Source organism: Gracilinanus agilis, chromosome 3 (genome assembly GCF_016433145.1).
Source record: "Gracilinanus agilis isolate LMUSP501 chromosome 3, AgileGrace, whole genome shotgun sequence".
In the NCBI taxonomy this organism is placed as follows: Eukaryota; Metazoa; Chordata; class Mammalia; order Didelphimorphia; family Didelphidae; genus Gracilinanus; species Gracilinanus agilis.
In genome coordinates, this window is record NC_058132.1 from 187,099,135 (window position 1) to 187,112,522 (window position 13,388).

Sequence of the window (13,388 nt, forward strand, 5' to 3'; positions counted from 1 at the left end):
TCCAGAAGAGATGGTTTCAGGATACTAATTTGCTCTTGGTTGCAAGTCAATTCACTTATTTGCCCTTTCATATTCATACCTGCAAAATGAGGAGGTTAGAATAGATCATTCCAAGAGTTCTTTAAAACTCTAAGATTCTCTAAGTCTATATAACCAATTACATATTTAAAAACTCTATTGGATTGTGACATGAAATGTAGTGGAGAAAATAGGTCTTCCTTCGGTTCCTCCCACCCTCGATTCATTCTATATTTTTATATTTTGTACATACTTATATATGTACATCTTATCTCCTCAAATAGAATGTAAACTCCCTGTAAACAAAGTCTATTTTATTTTTGTTTTCATATCTCCCACACCTACCATGGTTCCTGGCACATAGAAAATAATAAAGGCTAGTTGACTGGATATAGGGTCTAAAATGTCTATATCCTACTTCCTTATAATGCTAGTATTATTATTAGACTCAGCCCATTTGCAGGCTAACCATATGATAGCTTTCACTAAATTGTAATTAATTATGTTTAAGAAGCCTTCTTTGACCTGTTGTTTCTTTTCTGAGTGGTTGTAATGAGTCATTGTAGGATTCCTGCTTCAAGGGTATTATGCATGTTTGCATTTTATTATGTATATTTATGTATATTTAATTTGGCAGTCTGCTCAATACCTATGTAGCTGTAGCTGCCTTTGCTTGCCCTTTGATATGTTTTTCTTTGTGAAAGCTGTATATTTAAAGAAAGGTGAGCTCCTCCATGGTAGGATCATGTTTTTTATAATCAGCACTATCATCATTATTAATAATAAATCACATTTACATAACTGTTCCATGGTTTTCAAAACCCTGTCTTCATAGCAACCTTTAATATTTTAACGATTCTTTGCCATGTAGCGTGGATTCCTTTTGTTGGGGAAAACACAAGTTTATAGCAAGATCTTGCTTGAGACTCAAATTCTATTCAATCCAGAAGTAAGAAAGATTTTTATTTGAAGAAGACGAGGCTTTTAGATAATGTAATAATCTAAGCTGGTGAAATGGCCTAAGGATTGGTAGAATTGCCTTGAAGCTGATGGAATATCCCTTGAGTAACTAGAGTGGCCCAAGGGGTGACGGAATATGAGCTGGCTGAATAGCAGCTCTCCTGTGTGGGTCAGAGTTTGCATATTTATTGAAGGTCTAGGCACTTGTTGCTTCCCATTCCAGGTAAGTATCCACATTTTCTCAGAATAGCCCACCCATGGGCATTACATGGCATTACAGGTGTGTTTGGGGATCTGACATAACATAGGTGAACTTAAGGACACCAAAAAGGGAATAAGGAGCATGTACAGGTTTTGGAGATTTCCCTCGATTGTCAGAGCCCTTAGTGCACGTGGTCTATGTTGCCCCCATTGTCCCACCTGTCATCATTGTCAGTGTAGGACAGGTCTTGGTACACTTCCCAGAATGCCTTCACCAAGGATGGGAAATAGGGAAGACATAGTACAGTGGATGACCACTGTGTTATTTGGAATTTTGGGGGTTCATTTGAGCCTTAAAATATTTAGATATATGACAAACTTCCTGTGGACGTTTAGGGGACTTTGAAACTACATTTCCAATGATTCAACAGGTTTCTGGTTTGACGTGATGACGTGAACCAACATAAAGCATAGCTTAAATAGAAAGGACTCTTTTGGTACTGCCACTTTTTGGCATGTGGAGAGGTGGAGAGAAGGTATGGCAGGGAACTTGAATTAGATCTGAGCAGGTGCGTGGTCATCTTATATTTTACCAACATGGCCTTAATTAAAATATTACTACTCCTTTTAATATCAATCTAAATTTATTATAATTATAACACTACTGTAGATAATTAATAATGCCTAACAGTTCAGAATCAAGGTAAATACAGAACAATATGGGCAATTAATAATACAGAACAGCACAAAGCTGGTAACAGTAGAGAACCAGTACAGATGATTTATAATACAGAAAGGTTAACAGATTCATAATAGAGATTCTGCAATTTAAGCTTAACTAATGCTGAAACTATAGATTTTTCAGTTTATGCTTGACTAGTACAAACTGGTGAGAAAAACAAAATTTCAGAACATGAGGGTTGCTGTCCATTGCCCACCTCCTCATCTTTGTGCATGAGTTGGGCTAGATGACCTCTGAGGTTCTTTCCAATTCTTGAAATCTGTGATTCAGCAAATTTGTTGTTGGCAGATAATACCGTTGAGGGTTTTCCCCCCATTTTGATCAAGTTCTTTTAATTTTTAGCATGAGGAATTCCCAGAATACAGCACTGGAATTGCTTATGGAAAGACCTGAATTCAAATGTGGCCTTAGACACTAACTGTGTGACTGAGCAAGTCATCTAACTTCTCTATTTGCTTCCATTTCCTCAATTGTAAATTGAGGATAACAATAATAGCATGGTTGTTATGAGGATAAAATGAAATGATATTTTGTAAAACAGAACAAATCTTGGCACATAGTAGGAACTTAGTAAATATCTCCTTCCTTCCTTCCTCCCTTCCTCCCTTCCTTCCTCCCTTTCTTTTTTCCTTCATTCTGCAGCTTGGCAATTCCTTTTTCATTTTAAGTCTTAGGGTATTGAGAAGGTAGGTAACTTGCCTATGGTCACAACTAGAATGTAACATTTCCAGGACTTGAATCCAGCTCAGTCAGACTTCAAGACTGGCTTTCTATCTACTATGCCATATGGTATATTAATATGACCAGTTTTTCTTTGATGAGGAAACAGGTTCAGCAAACCTAGCTTATTTACCTTTGGCTTATATATAACAGAACTGGATCTCAGACTGGTATATTTCAACTCCAAGTACAGGACTCTTTCCATTGTACTACAATATTCCTCATAACACAGCACTTTATTTTAAGAAAATAAATTTCTATGCAGCTTTCAATATACAACAGAAACTATTTCATGGCAGTCTCATTCAGTTGGTAATCAGGGTCTTCCAGTCAGGGTTAATGCAGTTTCATTCTAGATTCAGATGCACTTTCAAAAATTCCTTTTTCTTCCTGGAATAAAAAGCATTGGAGTTAATGCTGGAATCTTCTGTTTTAATTATATGTGTCAGAAGCAATTTATCAGCACTTTAATAAACAAAATTGCAGGCCATCAGGAGATAGTTCTGTAGAGCCAAAGGATATTGTAAGCTCTACTTGTTCTTTCATGAGCTATTCACCCTGGTGGGACTTTAGCTGTAGCTTTGTTAAAGGATCTTAGTATAACAATTCTAAATATTGGTAAGGAGGAAAGACAGTATGATATAGTAGTAATATCACTTGAATCAGGGAATGTGGCAATATGAAAATGGAGAAATAGCATTTCTCCTGAATCATAGATTCTTTGTCTAAAAAAGGAGCTATTATATTAGATGATTTCTAAAGTGTCTTTCAGGTCTAACATTACCATTTGAATACTGTTATTGTTAATATGTGTAGCTAGGAGGCACTGGGCCTTGAACTAGGAAGACCTGAGTTCAAATCCCATCTCAGATACTTACTAGCTGTGTGACTCTCAGCAAATTACTTAACCCTCTCTGCTTGTTTCCTTCTCTATAAAATGAGCTGGAGAAGTATATAGCAAACTATCCTAAAATCTTTCCCAAGAAAACTGCAAATAGGGTCATGAAAACTCATATGTGACTAAACAACAACAATATTGTTAGAATATTCATTCAAGGACCAAAGAGACCCAAAGCACTGTGAAGATGATTTGTATTCACTGTGTGTTACCTGGACCTCTAGTCATGGGTTAATTCAGCAAAAAATGGAAAAGAGAAACTTTTGGGAAAGAACAGAAGCAAGTTGTCCAGCTCATTCCTACTCTAGCAATTATGACCAAGAATTCCAATAAAAAGGTACAGTTATTAGCTTCTTTTTTCCCAGAACTACACCAAAAAATCAATCAGCAGCCCATGGGCAAAAAGAAAGAAAGCTAAAGTCTCCCTAAAAAAAACTGTGGTCATAAATCTATGGGCAAAGCAGGTCAAAATGTCTAAGAGACCTTGCAGAACAGCATGGATGTGTGTGGGCATCTTTATGTCTGTTTAGGACATACAGGGTATCTGAAGTCCCTAGCACTGGGTCCTGAATGACAAAGTCTCAAAGATCCAGAGCTCTGAACTTCAAGGAGTGGGGGTGAGTGGGGGTGAGTGGGTAGGATTTGGAGGGAAGGGGGAGGGAATCATAACCCTGGGAGGAGTCAATCAATCTTATCCTCTATAGGGATATGGATCTTAAAATATATTGAGAATAATACATTGATTTTCACTCCATACACAGCAAACACATAGCACCTTAAGTTTGCAAAGGATTTATATGTTATCTCATTATATTCTAATTATTTGGTTCTCTTCCTACCTGTGTGACTGCTAATAAATAGTTTAGAAAAGAAAGTTGTAAATTTTCCCCAAGTAATGAACTCCTTAAAAATTAGAATAGACTTAAGAGAAATTAATGACTTCAGGGGACAGCAAGAAATTTTAGAACAAAATTCAAAGATGTTTAAAAAGAGAAGAAAATGAAGGCTATCCTTAAGAGCACCTGAACTAGGAAAAAATGTTCGGAGATAATTTAAAGATCTTTGGACTCTACAAACTGTGATTTAAACAATTTGGAAATATTTCAAGAAATCATAAATTAAGCTTCAGGATCATATAAAACTAATGAAGATAGAAAGAATCCATCAGTCACTCTCTTCTAGTCTCTGTACCTCACCTCTAATACAGAGATAATGTTAATAGTACTGAATCAAGATCTTTTATATATCCTTTTGGGTATAAACACAATAGGAATCCATAAAAGCTTTAAGGAAGGCATTTAGATGGAATCCTATAATGATAAGACTAGAAGCTATCAAATTTGGTCAATTCCCCTTCAACAATATCTCACATATATCCCCTTTTCTTCACTTACACGGTCATCAAGCTTATCAGTCACTTATCTTCTCTCTCTTGGACTACTGTAATAACTTCCTATTTGACTACTCTACCTTCAAACTTTTCCTTTCTCTACACGACTATTTGTAACAAATAAAAATTGGTCTGGAGGCTCAATCAACAATCTGTAAGCATTCATTATTAAAAAGAGAGAGAGAAAGTTAGATTTCAGCCTACTAGATCTGATACTTCATTTAGCAGGCTAGCAGAGACCATCCTTTGTCAAAGATCAAGGGCCAAGATAAACAAGAGCACAGAGAGCCAAAACCTCAGCCCAATAGGTACTGGTAGGAAAACCCAGAGCAAGATTTTAAAACCCTCTTGCCTCCACTTCTGCCTCATTGTCCCTCCAGCATCCAGTCCTCTCAGTGAACCCTGGAGTCTGGCCTTGGGACCCCTAAGTTCCCTCTGCCAGGGTGTGCAGGATTCAAACTCCCTAAATAATTACTTCACACAATCTCAACAGAAATGTGAAAGCAAAGACTTGCCTGGGTCACTCTTATATTTAAAAATCTTCTGTTTCCCTACTGCCTCTAGTATAACATGTAAACTCACCAGCATGGCATTTAAAATCCCCCACAAAATGACTCTCACCTGCCTTGCCAGTTGTTTCATATTACTCCACTACAAACACTTTCCTTTGCCATTAAATTGGAATACTCACTTTTCCTTTTGCCCAATAATTTCTCTTCCATCACTGTGTCTTTGTATATTCTGTCCCTCATGTGCAGAATGCTCTCTTTCTTCCCCTAGACCTCTTCAAATCTCGACCTTCTTTCAGAGAATGAGAGAGTTTCCATTTTTATTTATTTCTCTGAGCCCATGTATCATATTCTTCCTCCCTTCTTTTAATGCATGTAAGCCTTAGGATAAGATCTATATGCCTAGCACAGTTCCTTGCCCATAGTAGGAGCTTAATCAATGCTTGTTTCATTAAATTATACTATTGAATTGAAGACCTCTGGCCCAAACCCTTTTTTTAAAGTTAAAGAAATTGGATCTCAGATAAGTAAAAGTACTTCTTCAGGATTATACAATAATTCAATGGAAGAACCAGAACTGAAACCCAAATTTCTAGATTCCAGGCTAATATCCTTTCCCTTGCACCATTCAGTCCAAAACAACCACCACAAAATCCTGCTTGCCCTTCACCATTGATTCAAATATTGGTAGGATCACTGTTTATCTCATTTTGGGCTATGGAGTAGCATAGATCTATAATAGCCAGACCTCAATTATGACATACTTTTTTTTTTTAACAATCTGATTCCCTTTCATCATTGACTGATGTTTCACCCTCTGTGAAGAGACTGTAATACTCATTATTCTTTCCTTCAGAAGAGGTATTTAAGAGTTTTCAGTGTTAAAGTCTATGAATCACTTTGAAATCTGAGGATGAAAGATGGCTAATAATTGTAAGGAGCATTTAATGTATTCAGAATAACTAGTCCATCTCCAAGATAGGAAATTAATCTTCTAGAGATATGAAAAGTTGAAACAGTCATATCTTCTGGGGGTAACTTATGAAGTGAAATACCAGTCAAATTGAAAAATTAAATAAAAATGAAATGCATTTCAATTAGTCGAACTTCCACAGAGCACACAATAATTTCATACACTTTATAAATGCTTTTTTATATTAATAGTTATAATTGGACTTCTGTACTTGATGATTAGTGTCCCTTATCCCCTTCAATTTCTAAAAATCCAACTGAATGCTCCTTGAGATATTTATTTGCAAATATTTCTTTAGAAGTGCCACCTCCCCCACCCCAACTGCTATGGTATCTAATTTTACGAATTCCATTTATGTTTAATTTCAGAGGTGGAAGTAGAAAGCAAAAGTACAAGATTTCTTAGTCTGATTAGCATGGAAATGATTTCACTGAAAGATATTCAGTTCCAGTAGGGAATCACTGGATTTCTACTGTCTAATTCTTCCACCCTTTGATGGATCCCTAATATTAATAGTATATGTACTTCTTTCCCTGGTCCAGATTGAAACCTTCTGTAGCTTCCTATCCTTGAGGATTCTTGACCATGGTTTTCTGTAAATCCTCCAGAGAAGATCTACTCAATATATTGGAGGCCAATTTTAATGTTTTGCATGTTTTGTCACTATTAGGACTAAGCTTGGAGTTGTTAACCCTCATTCTTTAAATATCACTGATCCACCTCCTTTCCCAATTTAAAGAAGAAGGTCTAAAATCTGGAACCTAATTAGGGAAATAGTGTTTAATTGGAGTAGTGTTCAAGTCAGGTAATGCCTGTAAGGAACTACCATGAGGCAGCTAGGTGTTCTGGAGGATGGAGCTTTGAGTTTATGAATCATTAAGACCTAAGTTCAAATATAACCTTAGACACTTAAAAGCTGTGTGACCCTGGGCAAGTCAGTTAACTTCTTTCATTCTCAATTTTTTCATCTACTAAATGAGAACAAAAATTGTACCTATATCATAGTGTTGTTATGGAGATCAAATAAGATAGTTTGTATAAAGTGTTCTGAAAGCCTTAGAGCACCATATAGAAGTGATTTATTATTAATAGCTATCATTAGTAGAATATTTAAAGGTTTATAAAGCACTTAACAAATATCTCATTTTTTGTCACAACAACTGTGGAAGGTAGGTGATGTTATTATCTACATTTTATAGATGAGGAAACTGAGGCAGATAGAAGTTAAGTGAATTTCCCAAGATCAGAGATTTAATGCATTTAAAGCTAGATTTGAACTCAGGATCTTGAGATTCTAGGTCCAGCATTCTATTCACTGTACTGCCTATTTGTTTCTTGTTACTTTCTGTGTTTAAATTCTTGACTTTCAAAGATCAACTCTCAGACTAATCATAAATATCCTTAATGACTAAGTCAAGTCAGTTATTGATAATATGATTCATTTCTGCTTACATTAAACATATTTCCATTACCTTTAGGTTACCTAACATTCTATACTTTGTTTTGGAGTTCATAATATTCTATTTAGTAGGTGTTTGACCGTGAGGAATTTATCTAACCTCTCTCAGCCTTAGTTTCCCCAAGTATAAAAAGGGATAGTAATAGCAGCCTTTCCTCCTAGGTTATGTGGGAAATAAATAAGATAATATGTATAAAATGCTTTTTTGTAAACCATACCACTATATACATTCTAACTATTACTATTCTTTAATTCCCAGCCTCATACTATTCCTGTAGGAATATTGGTTTTAAAAGAGGGGCTCTTGAAGGAAAGAGTAGCTTGAGATCATTCTAAAGATGAAATTTCTTAAATGCATATCAGTTTGATTTCTTACTGTTCAGTTCTAAGTGCACCTTATTGACTATTTCAGCACCAGTATAAGACATGTATTGACAGACTTAACAGGATACATATTCAATTGGATGTCACAGTCTAGATAACATTTTCATCTACTTAAGTTTTCCTTTGTGGATGACATAGCCAATTTAAAATAATTAGTAGGGACTTCACTGAGGAGAGCATAACCTCTTGAAGTTTGGTAAAATTGCCATAATGTCCTATCTAACTGGGGGCATTAGGAGAATCTTTTTCAATATAGAATCCTCTTCATTTAAGACAACCTCCATAACACTTTAAGACATCTTTAATCCTTGTGTACTTGTGGCATTGATACTCAGGAAATCATTGAAAAATCTTATTCCAGAGAGCATATAAGTGCCAATCAGGCATTATTTTATCATATTTTGGGAATATATCTTATTGGAGAAGAGCATTCAAGCCTGTACTTTTAAAGTCTACTGAGCTAAATACTTTTTAAAAAATACTTAACAGATATCACACAAGTACATTCTATATTGATTTATCTTCAGCAATCTTGTAACTATAAACTTATGGCCACTGAAACTGAAAAATCTTTCCTGTTCTCATATCATATTCCATCATAGTTATCCTAGCCGTATGGATAGTTTTATGGAAATAAAAATGTAGACATATTGCTTAGCAGTTGATGATATCTTCTTTGTCACTTAAAAAATGTGCCATCTGTAATCTTTTCATTCTTTTAGAATCTTGCCCTCTGTAAGACATTTTGAATATGAATTCCCAAGTACTTTTTAAATTATGACACCCTATTTCTTGCCTTCAAAATGGATGGGGAAATGGGTAGAGGGAAGAAGGAAATTTGAATTCATTTTTAAACAAATGAATGTTAAAAATAAGCAAATACAGAAAAGAATGAAATTATTACCCCAACATACATTTCATTATATATATATATATATATATATACACACATACATACACATATACATGCACATTTATTTATTCATTTGTTTGTTTGTTTGTTTATTCTAGTGCAACTATTTCTTTTTTCTTTCTTTCTTTCTTTTTTTAAAATAAAACCCTTACCTTCCGTGTTGGAGTCAATACTGTGTATTGGCTCCAAGGTGGAAGAGTGGTAAGGGCTAGGCAGTGGGGGTCAAGTGACTTGCCCAGGGTCACACAGCTGGGAAGTGTCTGAGGTCAGATTTGAACCTAGGACCTCCCATCTCTACGCCTGGCTCTCAATCCACTGAGCTACCCAGCTGCCCCCTAGTGCAGCTATTTCTGTTGATTTTATCTTCTCCCCCACCCCCCTTTATCTTAAGTATCTTTGTTGCTTCTTTTCACTGGACTTTGATTACTANTCTCTAGTCCTGGCTCTCAATCCACTGAGCTGCCTAGATGCCCCTCATCTTGGATTTTAAAAATAAACTTACAGAAGATGAAAGCAAGAGTATCAAAGTAAGAGCATAGAACAGTCCTGTAAAATGATAAAGACCAATAATTCTAAGCCTCAGTGAGCTCAAGTTGGTGGGGTAAGCTAAGGGCAACAAAAAAGGACTTTAAAATTTAAAATATATTGGGAGAGGAGGACAAATGACAGACTTCCCAGCTGTGAGACCCTGGATATGTATGTCTGTATGTATGTATACGTCTTATTGGAGAAAAAGAAAGAAAAAAAGAGTAAAAGATTTACTTGTGGTAGATGAGATGATAAGAATTTACAAAAGAGGGAGGGCAATACTATTCAATTCTTATTTTATGTTTGTTTTCTCTGCTAAGGAGAACAACTTTTGCACTGGAATTGTTCAGTTTTGTCCAACTGCTGGTGAACCCATTTTGGCTTCTCTTGGCAAAGATATTGGAGTGGTTTGCCTTTTCCTTCTCCAGCTCATTTTACAAATGAGGAAACTGAGGCAAAAAGAGGTCAAGTGACTTGCCCACAGTCATAGAGTTATAAGTGTCTGAGGTCAAATTTGAACTCAAATCTTCCTGACTTCAATCCCAGCACTCTAGCCACTGTGCCCAGATGGTCTACATATACTCTCTGATATTGAAAGAACTGGCTGACGTGATTACTAAGCCAATTACTGTGCCAAATTTTTCAATGACATTTTAAAAATCAATGTCTTAATTTAAAAACAAAGGAACAGAGTTTGCAAACTATAGTTTAACAAATTTGACTTTTTAGTTCCTGGAAAATTGTAAGACAGATCCTTAAAAAGAAATTTGACAAGAATCTACAAGAACAGTATGCTGATTTTTTTTTAAACNTATATATATATATATATACACACATACATACACATATACATGCACATTTATTTATTCATTTGTTTGTTTGTTTGTTTATTCTAGTGCAACTATTTCTTTTTTCTTTCTTTCTTTCTTTTTTTAAAATAAAACCCTTACCTTCCGTGTTGGAGTCAATACTGTGTATTGGCTCCAAGGTGGAAGAGTGGTAAGGGCTAGGCAGTGGGGGTCAAGTGACTTGCCCAGGGTCACACAGCTGGGAAGTGTCTGAGGTCAGATTTGAACCTAGGACCTCCCATCTCTACGCCTGGCTCTCAATCCACTGAGCTACCCAGCTGCCCCCTAGTGCAGCTATTTCTGTTGATTTTATCTTCTCCCCCACCCCCCTTTATCTTAAGTATCTTTGTTGCTTCTTTTCACTGGACTTTGATTACTAAGACAATAGATGCCAGATGTTGTAGTTATGTTGTTGTTTGGATTAGAATAAATTGCCATAAAGATTCCAATTGTTCTATTCCATTTCATTTCTGTATATTATTTATCTTCTGGAAACATAATTGATACCCTCAGTTTTGTCTTTTAATCCTTAAAACAAGCCATAAAGGGGGCATCTGTGTAGCTCAGTGGAGTGAGAGTCAGGCCTAGAGACAGGAGGTCCTAGGTTCAAACCCGGCCTCAGCCACTTCCCAGCTGTGTGACCCTGGGCAAGTCACTTGACCCCCATTGCCCACCCTTACCAATCTTCTACCTATGAGATAATACACCGAAGTACAAGGGTTTAAAAAAAAACAAGCCATAAAGTAAACACTTAAATGGTTGCCAGATTCACCTGTCAGATCCATTTTTAACTCTAAATCTATGATCCTGCGTATGAACTTATGAATTGAATTAAGTTAAGTAATGTATAATCAATCTGGAAATAGAGGTTTGGGACAGTCTGTGAGGGGCTCTAATACCAAATAAAGGAATTTATATTCTATCCTAGTAAAAATACAGAACCACCAATGCTTCTCAAGGAAAGTGAAATGGGAAATAATGAAGAGATTATTAATTTGCTAAATATGATGAGAATTTATGATGAGAATTAAATTATGATGAGAGGGGAAAAATACTGGGAGACAAATTAAAAGTTCTTTGCAATAGTACAAGCAAGAAATGATGAAGAAGTATCCTAGGGTAGTTGATGTGTGAATGAATGAAGATTGGCATTAGATGAGACATATTGCAGAGTTTAAACTGACGAAACATGGCAACTAATTGAATATAGGGAAAACATGTCATTTGGTTTAAACTCACCAAGAACAATGTAAGGTAAAAATGAACATTATATCTAAAGAAATGAATTTATCTTAGGGTATCTGATGAAACCAAATGCATCTAGCTCATTCCTTCTCTTTTCTGAATTTATGATTCATCCTTTCATTTAGCAGCAACTTCATTTTTCATAATGTAATTTATTTTGTGACTGCTAATGTGGATGCTATTTAGACCCTCCTTAAGTATGTTGTTTCATTAGTCACAGGATGGAGAGAGTCCATTAAGATTACTAACAGTTAAATTAATGTTTGTAGGTGCTCCAAAATTGTTGTGAACCCTGTACCCCTCTATCATCTTTACTGCCATTCCATCACATTTATTAAAGAAATGGTGGAATTGGAGATATATTTTGCATTTTAAAAATCTGTTTTGTGAACTCCACTGGCCAGAAAGTTAAGACAGTGGCCCACTATTTGGTAATGAGTGTTTTTTAATTCATTCAGTTTAGTCCATAAAGAGCAAAAACCTTCGAAGTTCCTATCAGAATCTTTGTAACTTTATAGAACCTACCAGAATTTATGCTTGAGATATCAGGGTCATTTGATTAATAAAAGAAAATGTCAGAGTATAACTTTGGGGAGGAACAATTGTAACAATTGTACTAATTCATTCATATTACTTTTTGAGTTTTATAAAGTGCTCCCTTCACACGCTTCAAAAAAGGGTAAGGCAATATTACTCTTATTTTACAAATGAGGGAACTGAGAATCAGAGTATTAAATGATTTGCTCATGGTTACATAGTTACTCAGTCTTTGCAGCTCGCGGTCTACTTTTTCAATGTAATATTTCCATTTTTGTGAATGTCATCAATATCTTGTATTGTCTCTTTTCTGTCTTGGTCTCCTAAAATTTTCTGCTTTTTCTCTCACTTAACTTAGAAATGGAACACCTACATTTTCTCTATCTCATATCTCTTAGGCATACCCTTGCCTACAGCCCCATATTTAACCCCCTGGTGAACAAAATAATAGAATATTTTTCCCAGCCTACATATCCCAAATACCTTTTCTTTATTTGATCAGACATGCTCAAATTGACCTTCTGTGTATGTGATGAGGCTTAGCTTTTCATTGTCACATTTTCTTTAAAAGTATGCATAAGACTTTTGGGTAGCTAAGTGCCCAAAGCCAAGAAAAGTTTCTGGCTCTAGATTAGTAGGAAACACTGCATTCCTGAGTGATATCCATAAATAATGATCAACTTATTAAATTGACCAATTCTTTGTTAGATAGGTCTTAGTCCATATGCAATGTGATGGAAACATACCCATACAGATCTTCACACGCATCTAGTATGTTCTGAGTCACAGTCAGGCTTTAGGGGATTCCTAGATTTACCTGACTCCATGGTAGCCCAAAGGAAGAACAAAGACTTTTCTATAGCTTTTCATGTATATACAGAGTCTCTTTTATCCCTACCTACATAGAGCCTTAATTCTAGGACAAAGCCAGGTTTGTTTGCTGAATCTTAACTCCACGTCTCATAGACTATACAGAGGATAAGTAGAACCTAAACACTTAAATAATTGCTTCATCTCCTTGCTACAGAATTCCCATTATCACAGGTATTGCCACTCTCCCCCC